Source organism: Falco punctatus (assembly GCF_963210335.1).
Source record: "Falco punctatus genome assembly, chromosome: 15".
In the NCBI taxonomy this organism is placed as follows: domain Eukaryota; kingdom Metazoa; phylum Chordata; class Aves; order Falconiformes; family Falconidae; genus Falco; species Falco punctatus.
Window position 1 is genome coordinate 10,857,420 of NC_137595.1, and position 27,574 is coordinate 10,884,993.

The window sequence follows — 27,574 nt, forward strand, 5'->3', positions numbered from 1 at the left end:
GCAGTCCTTGTGTAGCAGGGCCCTGCACTTGTCGCATCCCAGAAGAACTGAAGCACAAAGGAGGACTTCCTCAAAGCCCAGGAGAAGTTTACAGCAGAGAATTTGCTTCCCATTCTCCCTGGTGCCCTCAACAGTGATCACCCCAAGAAAGTCTGTCAATGGGTCTTGCTCATGGCCCCTTCTCAGAAGTCCACGTATGCACCTCAGACCAGAGTTATTCACCCATTTGATCTTCACAAGCCTAAATCATCACAGGATCCCTAACTTCCCCAGCGCCCAGCCAGGTTACACAGCAGTCTTACAGCATGGGTGCTGCTGGACATCCTGGTTTGACACAGACAGTTCTGTCCTACAGAAAAAGAGAAGCCTCAAACTCACAAAACAGTATAATTTCAGACAGCTGGAGGTATTGCTGTGTGCGCTGGTCTTTCCCAAGGCACACACATGCTGCACTGCGGGTATCAACAGTGACACAGCCTCAACCATCCTTTACTTTAAAACTCTCCGGGTACTTCAACTTTCATAAATCCAAGACAATCCACAGGATCATCTGTCATTTGGTGAAAGCAGAAAAGACAACAAATAAATACCAGCTGACAGAATCAGACCATTTGTACCCATGGATGGACTAAAAGAGAGCATGGTCTAACCTTGCCAGAATCCCTCAGGGCTTTCTCAAGCTGCGCCCCTGCTGAGCTACCCTCCCCACACCGATGGGTAGCACCAGCCTCTCTGAAAAGAATAATTCTGTCCCGCAAAGGAAAACAAAAACACACACCCCAAAAAAAAATCATAAATGCTAGTTTCTTTGCAAGGTCTGGTCACTGAGCAGTTTGATGTCAGTACCTGCTTGACAACACTTGCAGCAAAAGTAGGTTATACAAAGCAGCAGTCCCAGTGCATCCAGCTAACCCCCTTCAGTTCCAGAAAAGGGGACTGAATATCAGAGCTCTCTCTCACCCTTCACACTTGTGTTTCTGCCGGCTTAATCTATGCAGCAGCACAACACTACACTCCTTGCTGAGACAGTTCCCTTGTCAAAAAGCCCCCATTATGCCCGATTAACCTGTAGCGATAGAGTCTCTCCTTTGTACTAATCTAGTATAGAGCTGATGATTAAAGCGTCATTTGTAAGGCAGACCAAACCTCTTGCATAAAGAGATCACTGCTGGACAGCTATACCACATACTCTGTTAATTATGATTTTTATAATTTGGGCCCCTAATGGTATCTTAGTCAGAAAGCAGTTATGGAAAAGCTTCAGCACATAAATACTGCATAAATTATTATAACTCAAGACAAAAAAATGGTTGGCATCCTAAAGCTCACAAACTGCATGTTACAATAGTTAGAAAGTGTACAGGGCTTATGTACAACCTGCATAGAAGCACGTATTGCTCCTATCCACTTCTTACAAACTGGCAATCACAGATGGTCTCATAAAAGACTTGGAACAGAAAATAGATCTCTGCGTTTGGAATGTGCAAGTTCGACCGACATCTACATTAACAGATTTGTAATTCACAGCATGACATTCAATGAAAGACGACATGGTAAGGGTGTTGTACATTTTAACATACTTACATAATGAGCAATTATGTTGAATATACTCAAAAATAGAATTTTCTGTAGGTTGGGGAAAATCCACAATTAGTAATCATTTTCCTTTCTAGAAATTGTGATACCTTGGATGGCTTACATGAATTTTTGGGTGCATTGACATTAAACATTTTTCATATAACAAATAGCAAACATAACCTGAAAAAGCAACAGTTTCATTTTGGAAATGAAATAACGTAATGAAATATTGTGATTCTACAGCACTTGACAGAAGCATTGCAAAATAGTCCTTTATAACAGTGCATAGTTTTATTTTTTCAAGTCGTCTCAAAAACGCTAATTTTATTTTGTTGTCAGGAACAAAGATAAAAAAACACTCCTTTTCCCTTGTTAGGCAGCAAAATCAAAAAGTGGAGTTTCATCAAACTCCACTACTCATGGAATACTCCTGTGGCAGGGAGACGGAGGTGGCCTGCAGAAAAGAGGAGCTACTTAGATGTATGGAGGAACTGACAGCCTGGTGCACCCATTCCTGACGTTTCTGATTTCCTGTTATGTATTGCAAGACCACTGTCCCGTGTCCAACAACCACAGCGATACACAGCAACAACACCCTGTCTTAGAATAATTAAGATGTTTATCAATTCGAAAATTGTTCTCCCAAACTCCAGGCCATCTGTATGCTGTAGCCAAGCAGAAGAACAAGGAAGGGTGTGATTTTGCCGATGCAAGTGAAAAAGCTGCTATTAACTTTGTTATTCTTTGGCATCAATCATTCTGCCTCCAAAAGTCTGACCACGCTATGTGTCTCAAGGATGGAAGATTGTATGCAAAGTTTGTAATTAATCCAAACCAATGTCACATGAAGTCAAAGTGACCTTATTCCAATCAGCAAGAAAGGCAATATAAAATCACCTGCATTTGCAGTCACTTGTATAAGCAAGCTACTTGCACTATAAATCATTGAGTCAATAATGATTCACAACAAACAGCTTATTTTAGTTTTGTTACTTAAAGCTTGAGCTTGTAAACTTTAGTGCAGGTAGACAACTTACTTCAAGTAGCTTTCTATACTGGACCTGCTGTTGTATGCTTCCTTCCCCTTTGTGCTAGGCTCTCTAGCTTTGGGTACATCTGCGATTCCTGCAGCATGTTTTATTTTTGACCTCACTCCTCATTTGATGGTTGGAGTTATCAGCATGTTGGTTTAGTTGTTTTAAACATATTAAAGCAGCTTTACTTCTGTTTCTATGTGTCAGTGATTTTTAAGAGCAATCATTTTAAATACTAACACTTGGATAATTTTTTTTAATTTTGTTCTGGATGGCACAAGCGAGTGCAATGACTGATGAGGTCCTTGCAGGACCAAAGACCTGCATTAAAACCTGCAGTGATGCCAGGACAGCTTATCTCCATGCCATGGTATCTGTCAGCCATCCCAGAAAGCCTGCTGCTCGACCAGGCCTGGACCCTACTTCTTTCAGGAGTGAAGCATTCTAGACTGGCAGCAACACTTCTTCTTTGTGCTGAGGAGCTGGAAAAGTCACACCAACCATTTGTCATTCTCTGCTTTGAAACTTGATTTAGCCCATGAGTCACTATTTGGCCTTCTGTGCTCTAAAAAAAAAAAAAAAAATCAATTGTCAGCTCAGATTGCCTTTCCTCTGTGACTCCAAAGCCAGAAGGAAAGCATCTTGGATGCCCTTTCCTCAGAGCAGGAAAGAGAGAAAACTATAGCAATGTTATTGCCCTCTCTGATCTTTTTCTCTCTATCAAGTTCTTCAGTACCAAAGTGCAAGGAGCAACAAAACCTTGCCATTCTGCAGCGATGGTCAGCATACACCATGCATTTATTGGCAGGACCTTTTTAACATCGATGATTAGCACAGAAGAGATAAAACTATATATAAACAGTTATGTTTGACTTCTGCACTAGCGGCCACTTATGCCTGGGAAGCAAGAATGAGTGGAGCACTTCTAAATAATCCCAAATGAGTAACACTTTGGCAGCATACTGGGAGCACATTGGGGTTAGTCGGCAGAGCTGAGAAATTTTACATTTAAATTTGAGCATATTCCTCAATTCATTCAAAAACATGACAAAACAACAAAGGTCCTGCACAGTAAGGCTGCCATCTCCCCTCCTCAGCAAGGATGTGTATGGAAGTCACATTAAGAAATGTTTTCCACTTAGCCAGTAACATCCGTTAAGAATTCTTTAGCAAAATCCTTCATAATTACAGTTACAGTAGTAAAAGTAAAACGCAGTCTCCTAAGTTTAACTAACTAATCTGTCATGGGTAAATTGACTCATTTCACAAGTGTTTCACATTTATTTCTCAACACAATTAATCCTGAAGAAGGAAAGCTGCTTCTATAGTAGGTATTAATATATTTAACATCACCCTTGTTCCTCCCTGCTTTATCTCCTTGGTTTTATATTTTTTCCACACCAAGGAAAAAAAATGATATACTACAATAAAAAGTTGATATCAGTTTAAGCCTCAGTTTGAAGCAGTGGGGAGTTTTCAGCAAAACTCCAGGTTCTTTAAAGATTTCCCTCATCTCCCTGTGTCCTGAAATCACCACTAATGTCCCAGAATACTCAGCTACAATTTCAAAGACCCACGGATTTTCACAGATTGAAAAGACACCACATATATTCTTATAATAGGAAGCAATTGTGAGGGGACTCAGAGGGCCCTTCACTCATCCCTGCTGCCCAAAAGCAGGGGGTGAAGTGTCCCTAATGGGTTAGAAGATTGTCAATTAATCTTCATAATTACACAGAAGAGAAATACAATTACAGACAAATATTTAAACCTGATTTCTCTGCTGAGTGTTTCAGCCCAGGGAAGCTGGATAGCCCATAAATACAAAATTCCACATACTTGATTTGATAAAAGATAGTAGAAAATCACATTAAATAATCTACTTCTTCCCAGTATCAGTCTGACAACATGAGATTTAGGCTGCAGAGTGGGTACTGGCTTATGCTGCAATTTTTTAAATGTTTGTATTTTGAGTAGTGGGTGCCTGGAACTGCATTAGGGATTAGCATCAGGTGCTTTTTGTGGACCAGAGTCAGCCCTCCGTGCAGCAGGAATCGCTCGGCTCGAGTCCTGCTCCCACATCCCATGAAGCCTGGGGCCATGGCACAACTCAGACACCAGCAGCTGCCCCTCCATCTGCGATAAAAATAGCATAACCCAGCTCTCAGGAGACCCTGGGCACCCAGGGACTGAGGCTTGTCTGCCTCATTCGCCTTTAATCAGATTCTGTTGATGAAGATTTTTTTATTTATATCTCAGTCTTTACATGTTTTTAAACTTAATTTCTCCTAAAAAAAAGAAAAGATTTTTTGTGGAATACTTCCCAAGTGCAAGACTTACAGTGAAGTGATTCATCCAGGGTCACTCTGCCCATCAGAAATCCTTTGTCAGAAGTTAAAAATATTGTCACCTTTGGAGCAGAAGTTCATGATTTCTGCTGTGCCATGGTCCTGTCAGAGGTCTCTGCTACTAAGCAACTATGACATGCAATAACTATGCCATTACATAACAATGAGTTCAAGTTTTACCTGAATTTGGACAGAAACATATTCCTACCTCCCTTTTGAAAAAGCCTTCTGTCTGTTTTATAAGTCTCTATTTTGGGAATAATTATGAGTTGACTGCAAACATGAATCACTAGATTAAGATGATGGTAAAGGTTCTTTGAAAATCTAGACAGCTTTTAGAAAAAAAGAAATTTTTTAAGAACAGACACATACAATAACTTTGATACAAATTCACTCATCCACAGCCAAATACAGTTTCTCTTTGCTCAACACGCTCTCACCTTACCCTTCAGAATATCAAAAACCTTACGTTCAGGTGCATGTCCGCTTGTTAGCACAAAGATAAATTTTGGCACTAAATTCAAAATATTTTCCATGCACTTGGGAAATAGGAAAAAGAAAAGATGTACTTAAATGTAAAAAAAAAATCACCAGAATCAAATGAGATTTTTTTGAGAAACCTCTTCAATTAAACAAAAGCAGAAACACTGCTAGCCACAAGTTTCCTCCTGAACTCAGCACCATGAAATCAAGAAAAAAAAGTAATTTCAGAGATATGGGACCATTCCTCCATCCAAAGTATAATTTTCCCTGGCTACTGCTTGACAGCATGTGGCCAAGGAGTTCTTTGCAAACATTCACACAGCTGTAAATTTCCAGAATCAAACACAGATGAAGCAGGCAAGACAAAAAAAGCCCCTACAAGCTCACTGCACACATGCCATTGAACTGCTGGGGAATTTGTGCCATCACCTATTCTGTTGCTGCCGTACATGCACTACTGACACTGGCACAGGCAGCAGAGGGACTCGAACACTTGGGTTAGTTAATGGGTACAGCTGGCTGCTCTTTGGAGCCTGGTCTTTGTGACAGGTTTAACCCTGCTCAAGCAGTCCCTGCATGTTCAAGCCACTGACTCCAGCGCAAGTCTTCTTGCCACTGGAATCACCACAGAAAAAGCATTAATCAGACTGATTCAATCCACCTGTAGAAGCTTTAAAACAGGAGAGGAAAAACTGTAATTTCCAAGGCTAGAATGAGTTTTCTTTTGGTTTTCATCATTAACAATACAGCTTGGAAACAGTTACCAAGGAATGAAATGTGCATTAATAGAAAGAACTACATCTTTTTTGTATTTAGAGCTTTTCTTTTTAAAAAGAAAATCAGAGAAAATTATCAGGACAGAGGGCTTCTTGTGCCACCTCCCCCAGTCTTTCTCAAGAATTGTACAAGACTTTGAACCACTCCTTTATTCCACTGATTCTCCCAAAAACTATATCTTAAACAGCCCAACTCTGCAAAGCCCAAACAGTAAGAAGATGTTTTTATGGCATCATAAGTTTTTACAAGGCTGATGTCCTATGACAAGCACAAAACCAGCCTCAGCAAAGCATTGACTAGAAATAAGTACTGGAAAGTTATCATTTAAGGCAATATTTTATATAACAGTAAAACTAACAATCAAGTAATATATCCAGCTCAAAGCTATTCCAAATGCTGAGAGATAAAGCATACAGACAAATATCACTGGCTTCTAGACAGAGCTGGTAACTTCTTTTCCAAGAGCAACACTGATATTTCAAAAGATTTCTGAAGCAGTATAAAACCTTAAAGATGCCTCATTTTCTGCAGGAGCAAAATTGTGAATATTATTCTTCTTGAAACTGTAGGTGCTTTTCCAAGAAAAGGAAGCAGTTTGCATCACCCAGGAACACATGCATCCATCATCTCCCAGTTCTGCTGTCTCCAGAGTCTGACTGTATTTGGCTGGGTCAGGGTCTGGACTGGACCACTGGTGTCAACAGTGACCCACAGGCCACTAAACAAGCTGAAGAAAGTCTGCCAGGGTTTCATGGGAAGTTCATGCAAGCAAAAGACATTTAGATACCACAAATCTTAAATAAAAGCAATAAATAATAATAAAAAAAAAGCTTTAAAGCATTTTGCTGAGAAACTCCAGGGCTGTGCTTTCTGATCTGCTGATTGGAAAATACTCTGGATTTCTGAAATCAGGAAGAACTGAAAATGCTCTAAAGGAAGCCACCAAGCAAGAATATATCCCAGCTTTCTCAAGTACACACTGCTGAAATCTATTTGCCCAGATCCTGGTAAGGAACACCAGTACTGCCTTTTTAATCAAAAACTTCTAAGGTTTCTCCAGAGATGCTTTCATCCATCAGTTTCCATTTGGGATGATAAGTCAATCAATCCCTTCTCTAACAGAATCTAACATTAAATGTTTTTATTGTTTCTCTCCCCACTTCTGGAGAAGTGAGCCAAGAAAAGATCATGTTTTTCATATATATTTTTTTCCAGCCTGCATTAACAGGTAAGAAACATCAATGTGGAAATCTAAATACTTTCAGATCTCTGCCCAAACAGCAATCAAAAAGTGGTAATTAGTGGTGGAAATGCCAGAAATATGCTTCTTTATAGCTCTGTGGCTCAGGTGTAATTTAATATCCACATAGATGGAAATCTCACTGCAGGCCTGGATCAGCTATCAAGTTAAGTACAATCTTGTCTTGTGATATTAGTGCAAATCAGAGTTTCTGAAAGAAACAAACCTATTTTCATTTAATAATCAAGATTACTTGTAGAGCTATCCTTGTGCAGTGCACTCAAAAATGGGCTGCCACTTCTAGTGGCAACAAAATTGCCAAAACTTTGAAATTCAGAGCTAGGTAACAGCCCAGGAACTTCCTCAAGCTTTTTGGGAAATAAAAGATAGACTATTCTGTTGTGAAAACTAGAATACAGAATAGCCCTTAAGTTTCAAGCTACATAGCACCTGGGAAACAGCATTTAGATGGATTAGGGTTAGAATGTGGTGTTCAATTAAACTAATCTGAAAGCTGAGGGGTATTGTTCAATAAGAAAAGGTTTCACCTTCTGAAGAGATCACTACTATGCTTTTTGGCTGACAGCAGTTTTGAGCAATGGTCACTTTAAAAGGGCTAAGGATTTATATTTCTTAAAGAGGAGGTAAGAAAGAGGCGCAGGGGAGGGGAAAAAGCAACAGACAAAAACCTAGTCAGAGACGTTCATCATGGCTACAGCTTTGGCATGATAATTTTTAATAACTTTCACAATCCGGCTGCAGAAAAAAAGTGTTCCCTGAAAGGTTACCAGGCAACAGAGCTGCTGGCAAACAGCGGCCGAACCATGGCGCCCCTGACCGTGGTCCCCCTTCCCAGCTCTTTGTCACATCGGAGCTGCATGGCGGAGAGCAGCTGTCCCCTTCCCTGGGGGCCGGTGCTGCTGGCCCAGCGGTCACCCCTACACCGCAGGGCACCCTCCAGGGCAGAGTTACAGGGCGAGCCAACCCAGCCAGCCTTACACACGAACACCTCCAGCACAACACGGATGTGTGCTGTCACAGAGCCCGTCACGGCTCACAGAGGCTTCCCCCTCTGCTCGCAGGGTCTGCTCCAGTTCATCCCATTGCTGCAGCAGAACCACCGTGCGTTCATTGATCACAACGTACAGCAGACACGATCGCGTATGTAGGGCAGTTGCTGCCTCTGCAAGGGCACAGCAGCTGCCCCTGAAGGGCCCCACAATCTTTCAGTCCAATAAATTTCAGCTTGCCCCAAACTAAAAGGGGCAAGAGCAGCAGCAATCACAGAGGAGAAGCACAGCCAGGTATTTCCCTTCATTGTTATTCTGCCCGGTTTTATATCCCTGTTGTTTTCTTTTCCTCATTTACTTTTCCACTTTGCTCCAATGCTTGGATACCTCTATTTATCCTGTGTGTCCACAGTGTCCCTCAACAGAATGTTAGTGTTCTTTGCCTTATTCTCACAAGAGTAACTCTTCTTGCTTTCACTAACTACACCAAAACTGCATTCCTAACTTTGTTTGTTCCTCTTGCAGCCCCAGCACATCAGGACAGGCCCTTATGAACAGCAGAAAATATTCCTTGTTTGTCCTTGAATTATAATGTTCTCAGGCACTACTGCCTTGTATTTAAAAGCTCTTATGATGCTTCACATCCCAGCTTTCCCCCAGGGCCAGCTCAAGAAACTAGCAATCTTTCTTAGGCAAGAGCCATTTGTTAGGATGTAAATATTTGCATATGGCAGGCCTCCATCGCCAGCACAAACATCTTGTAGGGATTTCTATATTTTGCTGTAGCTCATTTCCACAGCCCCTTCTGCTCTTCCCCTTTAAGTCTGGTTCAGTCCAAGAGTCATCTCTAGGTTCCTTTCACCAAAACAGTAACTGCCCTTTCCAGCTGGGAAGAATTTAAAAGGAATAGTTTGATGAAGCCAAGAAACAATTTGGGCTAAGGTCCTTTCTACAGAGGCAGGAAACATGCTCTCACCCATACGGAAAGGGGATTCCAACCAACAGACACTGCAGTCCCCATGGGGGTCAAAATTTGTGGTAGCAATAGGATTTTAGTCTTCCTTCTTACTCTTGCTGTAAAAAATTACAGCCAGTGGGATCCCTGGAGTATCGTATGCCTGTCAGGAAAAAGCGTGTGCAGGAGTAACTCATGGTAGAGAGTTCTAAGCCGATCTGCAACTTTATTTTTAATTTTGCAAAGGAGTCTCCAAACAAGTTTTTTTTCAAGGACAATGAGCAGAAGTACAGCAAAGCTTTAAATACTTCTGTAGGAAAAATTGGGTCTGTTTGTCCTCCACATTGCCTATTGGCATCACTTAGAGATAGTTTAGGAGCTAATCAGAGCAGACTGCACGCTTCATGTGTCAGTTCAAGATACAATCTTCATAACAAGTTGGAAAGCAGCACCTTGCAGCAATGAAGCTTCACTATCAAAATTTATTTCCATTATTCCATCCCCTGTTGTCAAACACTTCCATCTCCACAGGAATTTAGTTTGTCAATAATTACAAAGTAGAAATAGAATTAAAAAAATAATTAAGTCTTTAGTAAAAATTCTTTTTCCTGTTCACCAAAAAAAAGCTGACAGCAAAAACTTCACAACTACTGTAACTGAAGACCATCTACAGTAAACTCTGATACAAATATATCATAGCTGGGTCAAGAACAGACTTTCTTGTAGCCCTCTGAACTCCATGCTGCCTGAAAGGGTTTCCATCACTTACAATGGTTTACAGGCAGCATTTGAAGTTTCTGCCTGACTCGGCATAAGGAGGCCCTTTCGAAGGGAAGTAGTTGTTTCCACTGTTTATAAGAGCTTACCCAATGGAAAACCCTTGAAAGCATTGTACATGTGACTCATCATACATTCTAACAATCTGGTGCAACAACACATTTGCTGAAAGGGAAAAATCAAATCTCCAGAGGGCAGTTTGTCACACCAGTGGACATACATTTATTAAAAAAAAAAAAAAAAACCACAGCAAAATACAGCCATGATGATAAGATTAATCACTCAAGCTGTTTCTCTGAAGGGATCCAGAGTATGCACATTTCACTTCTAAATGTCTAAATTAGAGGAGATGAAATTTACCCAGCAACACACCTAAACTATTGCCAGGCACTACAAACATCTAAGACATGCTAAAGGAGGAAGGTTTTCAAATTGTGCGAAAAGGCTTTGACGTCGGTGTAATAACTCAAGACATCACACAAATCTAGTAACTCTGACTGCAGAAAGGAGAACACAGAGTGCTATCACATTCTGCAGTCTGGTCACACCACTGCTCCCAATAACTACTCTTTTTTCAGGTCCAGCTTTCTTATAACTGATATACAGTAAGAGGCGTGATTATCAGCAGTGACCATTTACTGCCAGACACAAAAACATGAAGAATGGAGTAAAACCCAAAAATTAGATTCTTTCTCATTTTGGAGGCAACCAGGATTATTAACGCTTCATCCATTTATTGCTGATTTTTTCTTTCTTATTACTGCTGCTAAAAAAAAAAAAAAAAAAAAAATCACAAATTACAGCTTGATGCATCTAAGCATTTGCTGCAAGATATTCACCAAAAGGGTGTCAATCACCAGAACAGGCTGTCCAGGGAAGTGGTTGAGTCACCAATCCTGGAGCTATCTAAAAGACACGTAGATGCAGCACTTAGCAACATGGTTTAGTGGTTGACTTGGCAGTGCTAGGTTAACAGTAGGAGTCAATGATCTTAAAGGTTTTCTCCAAGCTAAATGATTCTATGTCTACAACTTTGCAAATGGGCTTTCCTCATTACCATGTTACGAGGAAGACTTTGTGGCTGGATCTACACTGAAAAATGTGATGATGTAGATTCAAAAGGACTGCATCAGATGCAAACATAAGAGGGAAGAGACAAAAACAACCTCTAGAAAAACGGGATGCTAGCATCCCTACAACCAGCATGAAAGCAGAAAGTTCTACACACTCCACAGCAGCGGGAAGCCGCATTCTGCAGCGGCTGGTGACAAGTCTCCCATTGCACCCATATCATGGCTTCATTTTCATAGAAGCAGCAGTGATCTCTTCTTTACTGTAACATACACGAAACTGAACATGGCTTAATATATCTTGGAAGTCTCTCAGTCTGGAGTCTGCAAAGTTCTGCAACTCTCCCATTGACTTTGTCACGCTGGCCAATTCTTTGAAGCCTGACCTGCAGCTCAGAAATCAGCTGCCAGTTTCCCAAAAAGAGTTCCTAGATTTTTCTCAGAACTATTAAAGACAGAAGGTTTTTTGAATAGGTACAGGTTACTGCAAGGTACCAACACCACAGACCATAAGGTGGCTGCCAAAAAGGTCTCAATAAGTTCCCTGGCAGTGACAGCTGTACAACATGCTGTAGCCTACCATAGAGCTGTCACAGCTCTTCAGCATGCTTCACTTCCTCCATATTTGCATATAATTGCATATCCTTATTTCCCTCTTTTATAGCAGGAGATGCCCTTAAACCTATATTGGTGTTTATATCGATCATACACCACACATCATCTAACAATAAAATGGGCAATAGAGCTCTTGATACATGTTTGGGAGTGAAAAGATACACAGATCCTTTTCACACACAGGAAGGTAATCTAAAGCCAGGAGTTCACGTAGCAATTTCTCTGAGCATTAGTCCCATATTACAATAAATTTCAGATTTGATATAAAGTAACAAACATAACATCTGATAAACAACATTTTTTCTAGTGAGGCACTCATTCCAGTTAAGAGTTCAACATGTGGTAAGATGTAATACATCAGATGCAAAGGAAGTCTTAAATTAAATGATGGGTCACTGAATTTAACACTGGTTTGTCCTGCCAGTTCTTTCTAGGTCATGTCCTGGGTGAGATTCACTTATGCAGCAGAGCAGAATTGAACTGATGCATTACAAACTCTAAAGAGTTTTTAAGGGGATTCCTGAGGCTGAAGAACAGAAGCAGAATAAATTGCAGTAGGAAGGCAACCTGGATAATTTAAAATGGGAATATACCAGTACATACTTGCATGCAGTAAATTGTAATCAAACCCACAGTTACTAAATGGACTAAGAGAAGCCCCTGCAGTCCCTTAAATAAAAGTCAGAACCATCATTTTCAGGACAGTCCTATTTTTCTTAAGGTTTTCATTCAAAATGTTAAGAGGCAAGAAGTTAGCAAAGGGACAGATGCATACCAGAAGATAAAATTCATGAGGTACTAAAAAGCAATGATATTCATTACTTTACAGACCAAAAAGAAAAAACCACCACCCAAACAATAAGGCAATACCAAGTTTCACATATTCAAATTGCTTGAAAATGAAAACATACTGGGTAAGTGCAACACTTAGCTTTCAAAACTTCCATAGCCCAGTTCTGACAGCAACACTAATACTGCAGACCAGTAGATGCTTTTGCCAACCATAAAGCATCCATTTATAGAAACATTTCACTTAAAAATATTAATTCAGATAAAAGTGTATGAAGCTATAAGCAAGCAGGCAAAGGCTGGATTAACAGCAGCAGCGTAGTCCAGAACTGGCTGCTACAATTACAGCAAGACACAGGAGATATCCATGATTTCCTAGAGGAAAACTGCAGTCTTTAACACAGTAATCTTGCACAAGAAAAATGCAAATTGCTCATAGGAACATGTATTGCAGCTTTACAGGCTAACAAAGCTAGTCTAGAAAATGAGATGAGGGTTTCTGTGCTTCCACATCCTTCTTGCATACTCAGTTTGTTTTCTAAGAAGGGTCCAAGGTGAAGTCTAAAAACATTCCCTTTTCCCCAGAAAAGTTCACATCATCTCTCTTGGCTCATCATAAGTGTCTTGGCCACTTTAGTTCTTGGAGAGAGACCCTGGTGATTCTCTTTTCTAGTTCTCCCAGCCCCAGCAGATTTCATCCATTGCTGCAATTATCCAGACTATGACCCATACCTGCAGAAGCTCCAAAAGACCTTAGACAAGGAGCGTCTATGGATACACTCCTCCACAAACATGGAGTCACTTACCCCACGCTAGATGTCTGCTGACGCTCAGGGGATTGAGATCACAGCTACATTGCACTTCAGAGAGGATAACGCTCTTTATGCGTTAAGGCACCATAAAGAGGGATCCACACATTTCCAACTTTTTTTTAAGGCATAAGTAAAAGCAGCTATTAGAGGTATCAAATCTTGAATCTACCATAAAAATAACATTCCTTAATAGAGCTGCAGAGTACAACTGTTTCTGCTCAGATTTATTAACACACACAGTGGGATAGGCGCTCCTAGAACACAGTGTTCCACCAAAGCAGAATAGGCAACTTTAACTTAATTATCATCGTTACATTTCATCTTGCAGAAGTTAGCACCAAAAATACAGTTATGAGCTCTCTCCTGTTTTCTGACTCCTTCCAATGATTTAGAATATCAGAATCAGCTAAATGATAAATACAGCATCTCACTAAATACCTGTCACATATATACTTGGCTAATGCAACTGCTTTTCAATTAATATATCGGGTGCTTTCAATACCTTTCTTGGCTATACATCAGGATATTGAGCACATAAGTTTTCTACCAGTGCCTAAATCTGCCCATAAACAATCCAGTAACTCATCTCAATCCACCCAGCTCACCCAACCACACACAGTCTTCTCCCCCATCCACAAGGAAGTCAACAGCTCCTCAGCAACACATGCCCCCAGAATTTGCTTTTAGTCTTTATTCCTTCTCTACGCAACTTCAAACCTGAGGCGTGCATCTCCAGAACTCCATGTCCAGCCAAACCCACAGCCCATCGAGCCATAGCAAACACTGCAGACAGAGCAAGCTGCAGAAATCTTTGCTAAGCCACCAACAACCTCACTCCTGTCCAGCTGTACCTTTTGTAGGGTAATTCCCCTGACAAGTACCAGTGTGATCCCCACCCTAATTAGTACCCACCCCACACTGACCCCTAACACCTTCTAGGATGGAAAGCTGTTACTGAAAGCAGTTTTTAGCGACTACAAATAGTCTTTCCCTTATGTGCTTTCCCAGCAATGCTTCAGACTATTTAAATTCTCAGAGCAAACTTGAGAGGTGAGTGCTGGAAGCTGCTCTCACTCATTTTGTGCTAATTTGAGATAAAAGAGACTTGCCAGTCCTCATCATTGTCTGCTCCCAACTACTTCAGTAAAGGAAAAAGCTGAACCAAACACATGTGCTTGAATGAAGCCTTGTCCTTCTTAAATTTAAATTCATGAGTTCTTGACATCTGCTCTCACACATGCACATAGTCTCTATCGTATCCTAACAAATACTGTGAATATGGTTGTTAGATATTAACCTTACTGTTTTAATTCCTCTTCTTCTGTCAAAATTATATACTTTGACCTCACAGTGCTCAGAAACAGAACGGAAAATATAAATTAACTAGGACTCTCAATTCCCAAAGTTTAAAATAATCTGGAACCTTGTATTAACTGGAAGACTTTTAGGAACTCAATTACTCAGGTGGCAGTCAGTCAGCTTGCAGCAGGTGATTCCTCTGTCTTAGCTGCATCCTGTCTGCAAAGACTGATTGCACCCCGCTTTATGTTACACTGTCCCTCCTTCTTCTAAGATGTCAGAAACCTCCACATCTTTCAGCTTTGTTTTATTTCTTTTGGTTTTATCTGTCCATTTACATTGCTAAGGCATCTTGGTTTGACAGTAATGTTTGCATAGTTGGTGGATAGAGGGGAAGAATTGGTTTAAACTTCAAATAAGGTCTACTTTTCTGGCAATGAGTAGCTATGATTTTCTTCTATACCCTGAAACGCTCCAAAATATGGATTTTCCCTGCCTTGGGGTAGAAATAGCTCATACACCATCTGCCTACATGTTGCACATCTTTGCATGCTTTTCTGTTCACTCATATTTTCTTACTACAAAAAATCTGCAATCAGATTTCTTGATAGCAAACATAGACCAAAGCTATTTGGGGCTACATCCATCCTCTGAATCAGCAGGACAAGAGCCTGCTCCAAGCTGGAAGACATTTATGCTACACTAACCCAAGCCTGCATGCTTGGTGACAGCCACGGTATTTCATCTGCAGCATAATACCATGTTCCCATGGCTTTGTGGTATAGAGAACACCTATAGGGTATATAGTGGCATGCTGTGTTGGGCTCTATCAGTAAAAACACGGAATACAATTAAACATTCCAGAGATCTATGACAAACCATAGATTTCCCAATAACTAAGAGCACAAAACACTAGGAAGAATGGTTAAACACATTCTTTTTTGTTGTGGAGGTTGGGTTTTTTTTAAATGAGGTTTGGAAAAGTAAAGCAAGCATTTGTTAAAGATGGGTATTAAGTTTCTCTTACCAAAGACAAATACATCGGCATTAGGAAGCCACCAGCGATCTGACTAGGCAGTGCTAGATATTTTCCTACTGCTATCCAAAGTTGCTAGAATTTCAATGAGAAGTTGTGATTACTATGCAGCAAACCTATAATCACGAGAACAAAACCAGAAAAGTTGGCAATACTGCATCACCAGGTGCTTGTTAGGGAGTTGGTTAAGGATACACAGGACACCCAGGACAACTGCAATTCAAGATACACAGCGGATTGAGCTACTCTACATGTCATGCTCTGGAAAATCTTATCAGATTCATTAAAACTAAAAGACTGCTAGAATAAACAAAAACCTCAAGGCAGATTGTATAAATTGGCACAAATTTTTCAAATATTTCATCAACTCTAGTCCTGTACTCTATATGCAGAATTCAAAATAAAGTTCCCAGATTTGTCTAGAGTAAAACATCCAGGTTACTACAAGAAAAATTAAAAAGTTAAATCACATAAGTGTTAGGAAGCTAACTTCTTCCTCTGATGACAACAGGAAGAAGCATCTTCAGACAATGGTTATAAATGTGACATTGACCCAGCAATGGTCTATTAAATTAGAAAACTACTGCAATTGATTGAGAACACTTGGACTGCACATACACAGAAAGTTCTGATAGGATAAAATACCATTTATCAGAAAGGTCAGGCTTTTGAAAAGATGATTTATTCTAAACAAAAATGTAGTGAATTTTTCCTCTTCATTGATCAAATGTATTAGAAAAAAAGAAACAATTACTATTTCTGATTGATTTATTGGCAGGTCCTAGAAGACCTTATTCCAGTAAAATATTACTGTTGTATCTTCCAGGCCAGGAAGATTCACATCTTGGAAAAGCAACCTTCTGTCACAGAAGTAGTATTAAATATGAGAATAGCAACGTGGTTTTGTCAGCAGAACTTGCTACAATGCTGTATTCAGGTGTCTGAAGTATTTTTCAGCACTGCAGAGCACACTGAGAGATGAATTCATGTCACTGTACACCATACTGAATTTGAGGCTAAGTCATTTGCAGCAGATATCACATTTCCTACTTGTTTTGCACAATGTTAGCAAACTGAGTTGCAGTAGGGACTACAGTGAGTCATAAATGTTCTAGTTTCCATAAGAAAATGTCAATTAAATGAAAGCAAAATGTTTAAAAGGCCATGTTCCTGTCCTGTAGCATTAGGGGCCATGGCTAGAATGGGGGGCGAGATTTCCTTCACAAAGTCAGAGTCACGTCCCTGTTCCTTTAGGACAAAGCAGGGCTTGTAGAAAGCAGTGCAGGTGTTTCTGTGGCTCCAGTTCCTCCCTGTACCGGGAGCAATAGGAGGAGAGAAATACTGGAGCTCTGTGCGAATGTGGGTGTCGTGGTTTAACCCCAGCCAGCAGCTAAGCCCTACAGCAGCCATGCACTCACTCCTGCCACAGTGGGATGGGGGAGAGAATCGGAAGAGTACAAGTGAGAAAACTCATGGGCTGAAATAAAATGAGTTTAATAGGTAAAGCAAGCACCACGCACACAAGCAAAGCAAAACAATTCATTCACCACTTCCCATCGGCAGGCAGGTGTTCGGCCACCACCAGGAGAGCAGGGCTCCGTCACATGTAACAGTTACCTGGCAAGAAAGAATACTGTAACTCCAAGCATCCCCCCCCCACTTCCTTCTTCTTCCCCCAGCTTTACATCGGTGAGCATGATGTCATACAGTATGGCATATCCCTTGGGTCAGTTGAGGTAGCTGTCCTGGCTGTGTCCCCTCCCAACTTCTTGTGCACCCCCAGCCTGCTCACTGGTTGAGTGGGGTGAGGAGGAGAAAAGCCCTTGGCTCTGTATAAGCACTGCTCAGCAGTAACAAAAACATCCTTGTATTACCAACACTGTTTTCAGCATAAATCCAAAACAAAGCCCCATACTAGCTACTACAAAGACAATTAACCCAGCCAGAACCAGAACAGCAGGGGCAGGGCTTGCAGACACAGCAGTGTGTAATACAGATGCTGTCATGTGTGGCGAAGTCCCACCATGTCGCAGCACTCCTTCCTTTCATTTCCAGACTTGCTTGGAGGTGACCAGAAGACTCATCTTTTTTTCAAACTTTGTCCAAATCCACACCTCAGAAATCTGACTGTCACACATCAGATATCAAACCCCTCTCCTGTGGAGACATATCCCAGCTTCCACTGCAGAGGTGATGCTGGAAGCAAGTTGGTCTTCTGGCTGTGAACTGTACAAACCTGGGAGGTTTGTACATTCATTCATCCCTTGAAAAGGAAATTTAGAAAAAAAACCCTTTACAAGGAACCTGGCACACGGAAATTATTTTTTTTATCCTGACCATGCTTCTCCAAGCAGCATCCATTTTCCCCCTCTTCCCCTTCCCAAAGGACAGGCGAGTTCACCACAGTGCACACCACGCAGCCAACAATATGGCCAGCTCCATCATTCCAGTGCAGGAGGAGCTAACCAAACCCAGGATTCATAGTGCTGTCACCAAAACAAAAGCAGCGCCTTTCGCCAGGCTGCAGAGATCGCAAGGTCTTCACTGGAGATCAGATGCCAGCACTGAAACATCTTGCAGACCATGAGCAGAACTGGGAGAGACCACAGGAAGGGATTTCATGTGATCACTCCCTTAGGACCCACAGGGTCAGTGTCTCTAGACAAACGCCCACCCTCAGATCTATTCTTGCTTACTCCTTCTCAGACACTTCTGGTATCTAGTATTTCTCAGTTACTTGTCAAACGACATAAAGTAATAAAAAGGGGGGGAATGAATCTATTCCTATTTTGTAATATTTTTTTACTGAAGGGTAGACTACTCTTAAGCCAAGGACTATGCTAGGTGTTTTGCATTACCCTGGAAAAGTAACAGACAAGAACGAACTGTCTGGAATATACAAATTAATATACAAACCAAGCTACTGGCCTCTCAGCAGATTAGTGCTGGCTCCCCTCAACCAGGTAGGAGACCTTAGTCTGTAATGATTCAGCTTCTCCACTGGAAAACATTTTTCTTTTCCATAAGCATCTTTTATTAATTCATGTCTTTATTTCTTGAAATTAATTTTTCTTGACTGGGATAATGAATTTAATGATAATACACTCATATATAGTAATGTTTTCAATTGCTTTTACCTCTTTGTGCAAACAATTTTCTGTTAAAAAGTTATGACATACAGTACACAGAATAGCTACAGACCCAGATGTACAGCTCTAAGTTACCTTAACAAGTCAGGAAATTAAAGTAAACCTGCTATTCTACAGTGATCCATAATTTTGCATCTGCGAGTTTACCAGGAATTCCATTAAAGCTCTGAGGAAAATAAAGTGAATTAATAACTCAGACTTCAGAGGATTTTATTTTGCTAGATACAATGTAAATTTGCTTGGAAGGTGATACATTTCTTGCTGATTTACCCATGTCAGTTTAATGTCACTGGTATCTTCGGCTGCCAGAAATGGTAAATAAATGTGATAAACATGTGCAGTCTAGTAAAATATACTCTCATTGCAATGAAACAAGGGAAATATTATAAAATATGTTTGTGATCAAGCACAGAATATCAGCCAGTTGCTGTGTTACTAGATTTAGCATATACTGTTATTTCACATACTGACACAATTTTAACCACAACATATCGCTTTACCAACAATTTTTGTCACAACAGATATTTCCTTCTTGCTGAAATTATATTTTTCTCAGGGATTTGATCTCTGACATTATTTTGCATTTGAATTTTTCTGTTTGTTTTGGATTAGAGAAGTAGGACCCAATGAACCTGGGCAAAAACTTGGCAAACAGTAGAAATTATTATTGTCAAGTGCAGATAATCCACATCTGAAAGTTGCTAATCAAAACTGCTCAAGCATGGAAAAGATATTGACTGCTGTTCGTATTATCTTGCAAAAATAAACAGATTCACAGCTCTGCTGAGGACTTTGCTCATTAATTCCCTATGAAAGTTAAACTCGATAACTGAATAAATTACTCATATTATTTTGCCATCATATAAAATTATAAAGTGAATTAGTTTAATAATGAAAAAACTCTAATAGAGTTTGAAAACAAAAGTCATGCTTTTCATTCCTGTGGAAAAACCCAATAAAGTAAAAAAAAAAAGAATATTTTAAAATCTGCTTATGACAAGGCAACAGGCCCAGTATTTGACCCCTGTTCACCCTCTTAAGTTTAACAGTTTCCATGGATTTACTCAAAACAGTAGACATCATAATTTTTATATACTCAAAGCAAATAAAGGATAAGTGTTTCCTAAAAGGACTCTTATAGCTAGGACTGAATTCTAAACTAAAATGCCACAGATGGCTGGTGAAAGAATAGCTCCTGACAAAACTCCCCATCCACTTGCAGTCAGATGGTGCTTCTGTAAAAGAAATTGGAAGAAATAAGGAAACAAAAAGAACAACCAAACAAAAAACCCAACCAAAAAAACACCAAAAAAACCCACCCCAAAATCTGTACAGTAACAGCTTAACCATTCAAGCATTACCAGGCAAGTATATTATTTTTCTGTGAGCCAGGTCTTACCCTGGAGAGGTGCAGCAGGTGACCTGGCAGCTCTGGCACAAGTTAATTAAAGGCAGCCAGCAAAGGTTTAGCAGCCCAGAGGCTGGGGCTGCTTTCCTGCCCAGAGCAGTGTGTGATGCTCAGAGGCAATAAACCCCAGAGCCATCCTTGCATCCCGTCTGGCAGCAATGCAAGTTGCCCAACATCAAACAACCTCTTCAGGAATTCTGGGCAAGGAAAGGCAATGGAGTGGGATTGCTGCTCCTGAAACCTCTGGTGGGAAACTCGTATCAGGGTGTCAGCCAGACCCTTTGTGTGGGTGCACAGGACTGAACTGCAGCTTCTTAACAGGCAAAGGGTAAGCTGAGAAGGGAGGGAAAAAAAAGAAGAAAAAAAAAAAACCAAAACCAAGCCAGATTAATTCAGAAGTCTCTTCAAACTGCTAGAATACTAGCAGACTGAACATCAGTAGAAGAGAAGCAGAACTTACTTGAGGAAGGTTACTGGCTGGCGTTCAAGTAGCATAAGATGAGAGACAATCCAGGAATGCATGCTGAGTGACCCAAAAGCACACATGAACTCTAGAAAAAGCTTAGACTGAAGGACAAACCTTTGTGAGGGAGATTATCAAGACTCACCAGAAAAGTTTTCGGCAGAAAACAGAAAAAAAAATTAGTATAACACACAGTTTTCATGTAGAAAATGCTAGGGGCTGCATACTACGTGCAAAACAAATTTGGAGCCAGAAGAAAAGAGGAACCACCAGACAGCGTCCATCCACTCTGCGACTCCATTCTTGGTTCTATGGGACACGAGATCTCAGTGATGTGAAGCTATAAAAAAAAGTTTTCCATCCTGTCTTAAAAAAAAGTGCTTCTGCAGAATTAATGAATAGAGAATCAGCTAAGGATTGTCCTGCATAAGGCTCTACAACATGACCTTTTTGAAGCCTTGCAGCTCCAAGACATTATTTTAATTGAACAAAAAAAATATTGAGTTCTGATTAAGAAAAAAAAGATGGCTGGTAAATCAAATGTTCAAATGTGAAAAAAAGACAAAACACGATCAGAGCATTGTTCTCTGTCTTGTAACAGTACTCGCAAGCTCTTCTGATCAACATTTTTCTCCTTTAGAAGAGGCCACACTTTTTGAATTGCACGGTCTATGACAACAAGATTAAAGAGAACAACAACGTATTTGTTTTGAACAAGCTGAAAAATAACACGATCCAAGGTTTCTCTGGAGCAGAAATCAATTTTCTATAAAACAAGAAAACCATCACACCTTGTTTTATCAAACACAGTCTTCCTTTGATAGTGAGAAATACCAGTACCAGTATATTGTTGCACATGTAATCAGTCTGGATGACAATGTTCCCTGCTAACCTGTCTGGGTAGCACTAATTTAACCATCAACAAAATAAAAAATAAGAGGGTACCCATTAATTAACATTGTCAGTTGCCACAAATCTCTAGGGTCAGGGGAGGTATCCTTGAGGGAGTCTCACTTCACAATTGCCCTGTTCTTACACTCTTAAGCATCCTTTTTTGGATACCATAAAAAAAAAACCAGGATACGGGGCTAGATCAACCTTCAGTCCCACCATGTGTGGTCAGTCCTTACAAGATTAAAAAATACTTTTAAGCCTTAATCTACATACATTACTTAATTTACATCAAACCAAAAAAAATTCTCTGTTTTGATGCGCAGTTATCGGACACAGCAGACCTGTAGTGGATATATCCAGAATGCACAACAGCCTGCGGTACAGTAAAATCTGGCTGATCTCTAAATAGCTGCTTGCTAAATGGCAGCACAGGCAGGTAAGTGCAACACAGGAGGGGTCTACAGACATCGAGGAGGGAGGGAAAGGAATGAGCAGCACATTCCCATTGCTAGAGCATCTAACAGAAGATGGTCTATGCAAAGAGTAGCAGCGTTCTGGGAGGCAGGAGACACTTGTTAAAACACCACAGTGGCCACAACAGTGACTAAGTCCTGTTTACTTCTCAGGGCCACCACTGGGTTCCCATCAGCATTCTCTGCTGCATAAAAATGACAATTGTGAATCATACCTTAGTCAGGTTTCGTTAGGTTTATCAGCGAACTGAGCCATTAAGCACATGGGGGATTCAGATCACTCTCAAAGGTCAGCTATTGGAAATACAAAGAGGCTTATAATTAAATTTCTTCTTTTCCATGCAGGACCCTAATTTATCAATTGATGCTCACGAACTGCTATTGCACACAGACTGAGCTGCAGGTTTTCTCTCACAGCTGCTTATGAGAATGCACAATGTTGTCTTCTCCAGCACAGCCATGCGTAAGCCAAGGGCAGGCATTTTTGTTCTGGTGCTCAAAATTAAGCTGCATAACTTACAGGAGGACCAGAAGTCCTTCAACATCCACATATCCAGACCTACTGCTAAACCAACAGGAGAGCACAAATATCTTAGAAACTAGCCAACCTACATTCACTTGTCTATATATAGATTTAAGAGTCTGACTCTGTCACCCACTTTAAAAGTACTGGCCTATTACCAAAACAGTAACTGTTTTTCAGCAGAGACAGACTGCATGAAACATGTTATGATTTGCAAAGCTCTGTAAATATAAACCAAGAAATATAAAAAAACATGGTTATGAAAAAATGCACAGCCCAAAAAAGTAATTAAGGAAAGTATACATAACAAAACAAGTTAGATATAAATGCAAATGATGCTGCAGAATTCAGGACATTGTATAAAATAAATAGAATTTAACTAGTTTATGTAGGATACTAAGAAAAACTCACATTCTGTTATTGACAGATGAAGAGGATTTAATTAGCAGCAGCAGAAGAGTTGAGGGAAAACTGCCCCCAGTTAGATGAGAAAAAATTATTTTTAGTAATAAGAACATTTGAAACTTTGACGAGTGTAAGTTCTCCTGCTTCAAGTGTTTATTCAGCCTCTTACTGATGTAAGGAGGAAGCAAAATCCTCTGGGGCAACCTATTCTTGTGCTGCTCCATCAACATTTTTCACATTCTCCCTTCAAAAAGCTGATCCTGACCATCACTAGAGATAGAGTGCAGAGAAGGAGGACTTAGTTTTTACCTCATGAGACACCTCCTATATTATAAAACCCTAAAAACAAGGAATCATGAGGCCTAACTACCTGTGTATGCTCAAATGTAGGGATCCAGATCCAACAGGAAGCCGCAACAAAAGTCTCTTTATTGATTTCTGTGGACATTACAAGGGACCCTAGAGATCTCAGCACAGATGAGAACTGTAAAATACATTCACAGTCCTGTCAAAACCTGAAGACTAATAACCTAATGTGAAGTTCCTAAATTGGAGATCCAAAGACATCCATCAAAATTGTATTGAGGCACAAAAATTTGAAGTGACATCAGGGTAATACAAGTGTGTAACCAGTAAAAAGGGTATGCTACCTTTGCTTTTCAAGCCCAGTTAAACACTGTCATCCTCTACAGAAGTTACACTGATAGGGAAGGAAATTAAATTCACAACTGAAAAAAGTGCAAAAATTCACTGGATAGCAAATCAGACAGGAACTTCTGCACGAGCCTGAGCAACACAGGCTTGCTGAATTCTAGGAAGCACCATGCAGGAGCAGACACCTCCAGTCTGTCTGACCCTGCTTCAGAAAGACCATGATGTCCTAGGACAATGAGGAGGTCAACAGCTCCACGTGCACACCCCACTCGTAACAGCTCCACAGAGCAGCCTATCTCCTAGCAGTGCTGCTTTCCCACGTTGCCCCTGCTGTGCTCTCAGAGTAACAAGCAAGTCTCTAGTCTGGAGTAATACTGGTAAGCAGCAGGAAATGTGTCTGTAAAATTTCAGATGGCATAAAAAGCAAAACACACAAGAGTAGCTTAAAACAGGCTTTATAGTACGTGGATGAAACAATTCATTCTACAAAATAACTTTGCTGTCCTTTGGTTTTGGGCACCTGTCTTGCAGTCCATGCAGGCAGACCCTTTCTAGCAAAGACAGAGAGCCTCACTTCAGTTTTTATTTTCTGTCCCAAAGTAAAATCACCTACCAACAGTTTACAGTTACAATAAAATTCCCCTTATTACGTTGGTTTAACATAAGATGTGAACTCCACCCTTGGTTTTATAGCATGGTTCATTAATGCTCATGAAATTCCTGGGAGAGATCTATTTTCCATCTTAATTTTTCCAAAATTGATTTAACAAACTTCAACTTACCATCTCAGAAATTAAACCAGAATGATTACACTACAACACATCTAGAAACCTTCCCAGACGTTCAGGTTACTATGCACCTACCAAACTGCAAATGCAGACATATACAGGTCTGAATTTCACATGCTGTCTTCTTTTCTGCAGGGCATCACTTTTAGTTCACGTTACATTATGTAGATTTCAGTGTTACACTGACATGACATGAAATTAAACTAGGAAACCTAGCTCTCAAACTTGGGTTCATTTAAAGAAAAATAGTAAGTCATTGATTTTAGGGTGGCAGATGAAGTTTTGTTCTGCTTAAAACCACACTATAGCATGACTAACATGACTGACAGGTTTTGGCATATTCTGTAACAATTCCTGTATACTTTGTATTATCCTCAATAATGGGATGTTTGTTATAATAATGGTTGCTTCAGAGGTCCATGGGAAGAAAACAAGGAGGAAAAAGTTCAGGTTCAATATAAACGACTCAACAATTAATTTCTAAAGACTAATGCCAGGGCAACAATTTCAAAAAGAAAAAAGTTAGCTTACCTTTCTGAGTTTCATTAAAGCTCAGAAACAGGAACACAGATTTGTTGCCAGGCTTCAAAGGACTTTTTATCATCAAGAAAATTTGGCAGCGATGCGAGGGAAAATGAAACTGGCACAGAAATGTAGTGTGAGTATCTAAGAACCTGAGTTTGCAAATTATCATCCGGCAAGGTATCAGATACAAAAACATCATATGTTGCTCATAATGCTTAAAAGGTAATGCAAAATCCACAATACCTGGCATTTACGGCTTTTGAGAGGATCAGATATTCTCTACTAGTCAAAATCTTTTTGAAAGATACAAGCAGAGGAGGCAAGGTTTGGCTGAACTGTTGCCTGCAACACAGGCTATGAATTGCAGAATTTTATCCCTAGAGAACAAGGACAAGAACTAAGCCTGGGGAGTGAGTACTGGGACAGAGGAAAGAGGAGAGGGAAATGTAGGCTTGCCTGCAACACTGGGACTCAAGCAGTGGGATATAGTCTGAAGACAACTCACCAAGGCTTCAAGAACTAATTTTCAGCCACATCAGGAGAGTCAGTTGCAATGATTCCTTTTCGCTCTGCACAGGGAAGACAGGCAAGTTTTCAGAAAATGTTTCAGGCTCTTATAGAGACTAACAGAATATTTTCTTTTCAACCAAAATGCACAAAGTGGGAACAAGTGGCAATGCTCCCTCTCCTGAAACTGAATAAAGTTAAAGGGAGATTTTGCAGACATAGTTGTTATTCTTCCACATTTAAACTGCTTCACATAGAGCAGATAACAGAAGCTCTTGCTTTTCTGTGAAATATCGCACCAGAGAACATGACTGCATGTGTCAGTAGTTTCCTCCTGTTTCCAGGACTGCATAAACTAATAAAGTTCCAGAGCTTGCATAAACACTCTCTGAAAGTATTTTCACCGTTCATGTGTAGAACACCAGACTCCCAGTTACAACTCACTGTGTACCTTAAAGCAACAAGATGCTCACTTAAAACATCAAAAACAAGTTTTGATCGGGAAACAAAATGCAGTTGTGGAGTGGTTACATTTCTGCTTTGTTTTCTAGTTAAACTGGTTCAGCAGCAGCACTTCTATCACACATTAAGTATGTCACAGTACTCAGAAAGGTGTCTGACTTTCTGATATGAATCAAACAAGTTCAGTGACTACTGAAGCCTCCAACAGGCCTTCTGTCAGATGAGGTCTAACAAATTTTGCAGCTGCTTTCATGGTTGGTTCAGTATTCAGATTTCTCAATAGGCTCAATCACAGATCTCAACACATTCACTCTTACCCAGAGAAACAATGAGCTTCTGGTCTCAGGTATAAACTGAGACCAAATCTACTCAAATATTGTGTAAAAACAGATTAAGCAAGGTCAGAATTAAATGTCAGTAACATCTGCAATACAGGCAAAAAGCAAAACCAAAATGAATCTGTAAAAACAAAAAAGTTGGTAAGGAAAAAGGGAAATAATTCTTTCCTTAAAAAAAAAAAAAAAAAAAAAAAAAAAAAAAAAAGCAGGAGATCTTAGTGTATCATCTAGACAGCTGTACCATTTTATAAAACAGATTTTCATGATCTCAAATGCCTGACAATAATTCTCTATTTTAGACAGGAATAAAAATTCTTTTGTTCTGGTTGCTCTTCAGCTGATACCTTTCAAGTAGGGAACAATCATTTTCAGTTTTCAGAGGAAGCCAGAAGAGATTACCTGTATTTCATCTCATAATCAAAGCTTTCCTATTTGTAGTATAATCTATATTTGAATCTTATTTGTCTACGTGAAGATACATCATATGCATTTAGCTTTATACCCTGCGTATTACTAAAAACCAAACAAAGCAGAATCATATTCTGTTTCCTTGAAAATAAATGCCATTTTTTTGCTTTGATTTCAGAGATAACAGCTTTGGGTCCTGAAAGTGAGCAGGTATCGGGACGTATATATCCCAACAGCAGATGGGAGGTATTAGGAACAAACAACACCCTGTGGCTCACTAAGGCATGAAGAGATAGCACGTAAATTTCTAAAGCCACTAACTGCTCTGACAAACCTACAGAAAGGCTCTAAGTGTTTCAGAAATGAACAAAAACACCTAAAAAAAACAAACGACACATCCCAAACCAGCCAAACACCAGTGCACCCCATCAGCAGACTCGCATTAGAGAAGGAATGAAGAAACATTTCTACCCTGCACTTTATTCAGTAAGTGTGACATGGTGCAACTATGTGTGATATTTGTGTCCATTACAGCCTGCCAGTTCTAACAAATATTCATCTCACCTACATTCCCTGATATAAATGCATAAGTGGTATCACTGACCTGCTTCCCAAATAATTTCAGATTGCTTCACAACATTTTTTTAAAATGGCATCATTCAATATACTGACTACTACAACCAAGTATTTCACTTTACCTTCTTGCACATAAAAGAGAATTTATTTCTGTTTCTTTATTCACTGTGGACATAGC

General features: G+C 40.0%; 1 long non-coding RNA gene across 1 annotated transcript in view; it reads right to left on the reverse strand.

Annotated features, from left to right (window-relative positions):
* Positions 1-26,578, reverse strand: part of LOC308053970 — a 32,834-nt gene extending 6,256 nt beyond the window's left edge. The window contains exon 1 of the long non-coding RNA XR_013923877.1: positions 29-26,578. This is a non-coding gene — a long non-coding RNA (uncharacterized lncRNA). The remainder of the gene's footprint in view (positions 1-28) is intronic.
* Between the last annotated feature and the right edge of the window lie 996 nt (positions 26,579-27,574).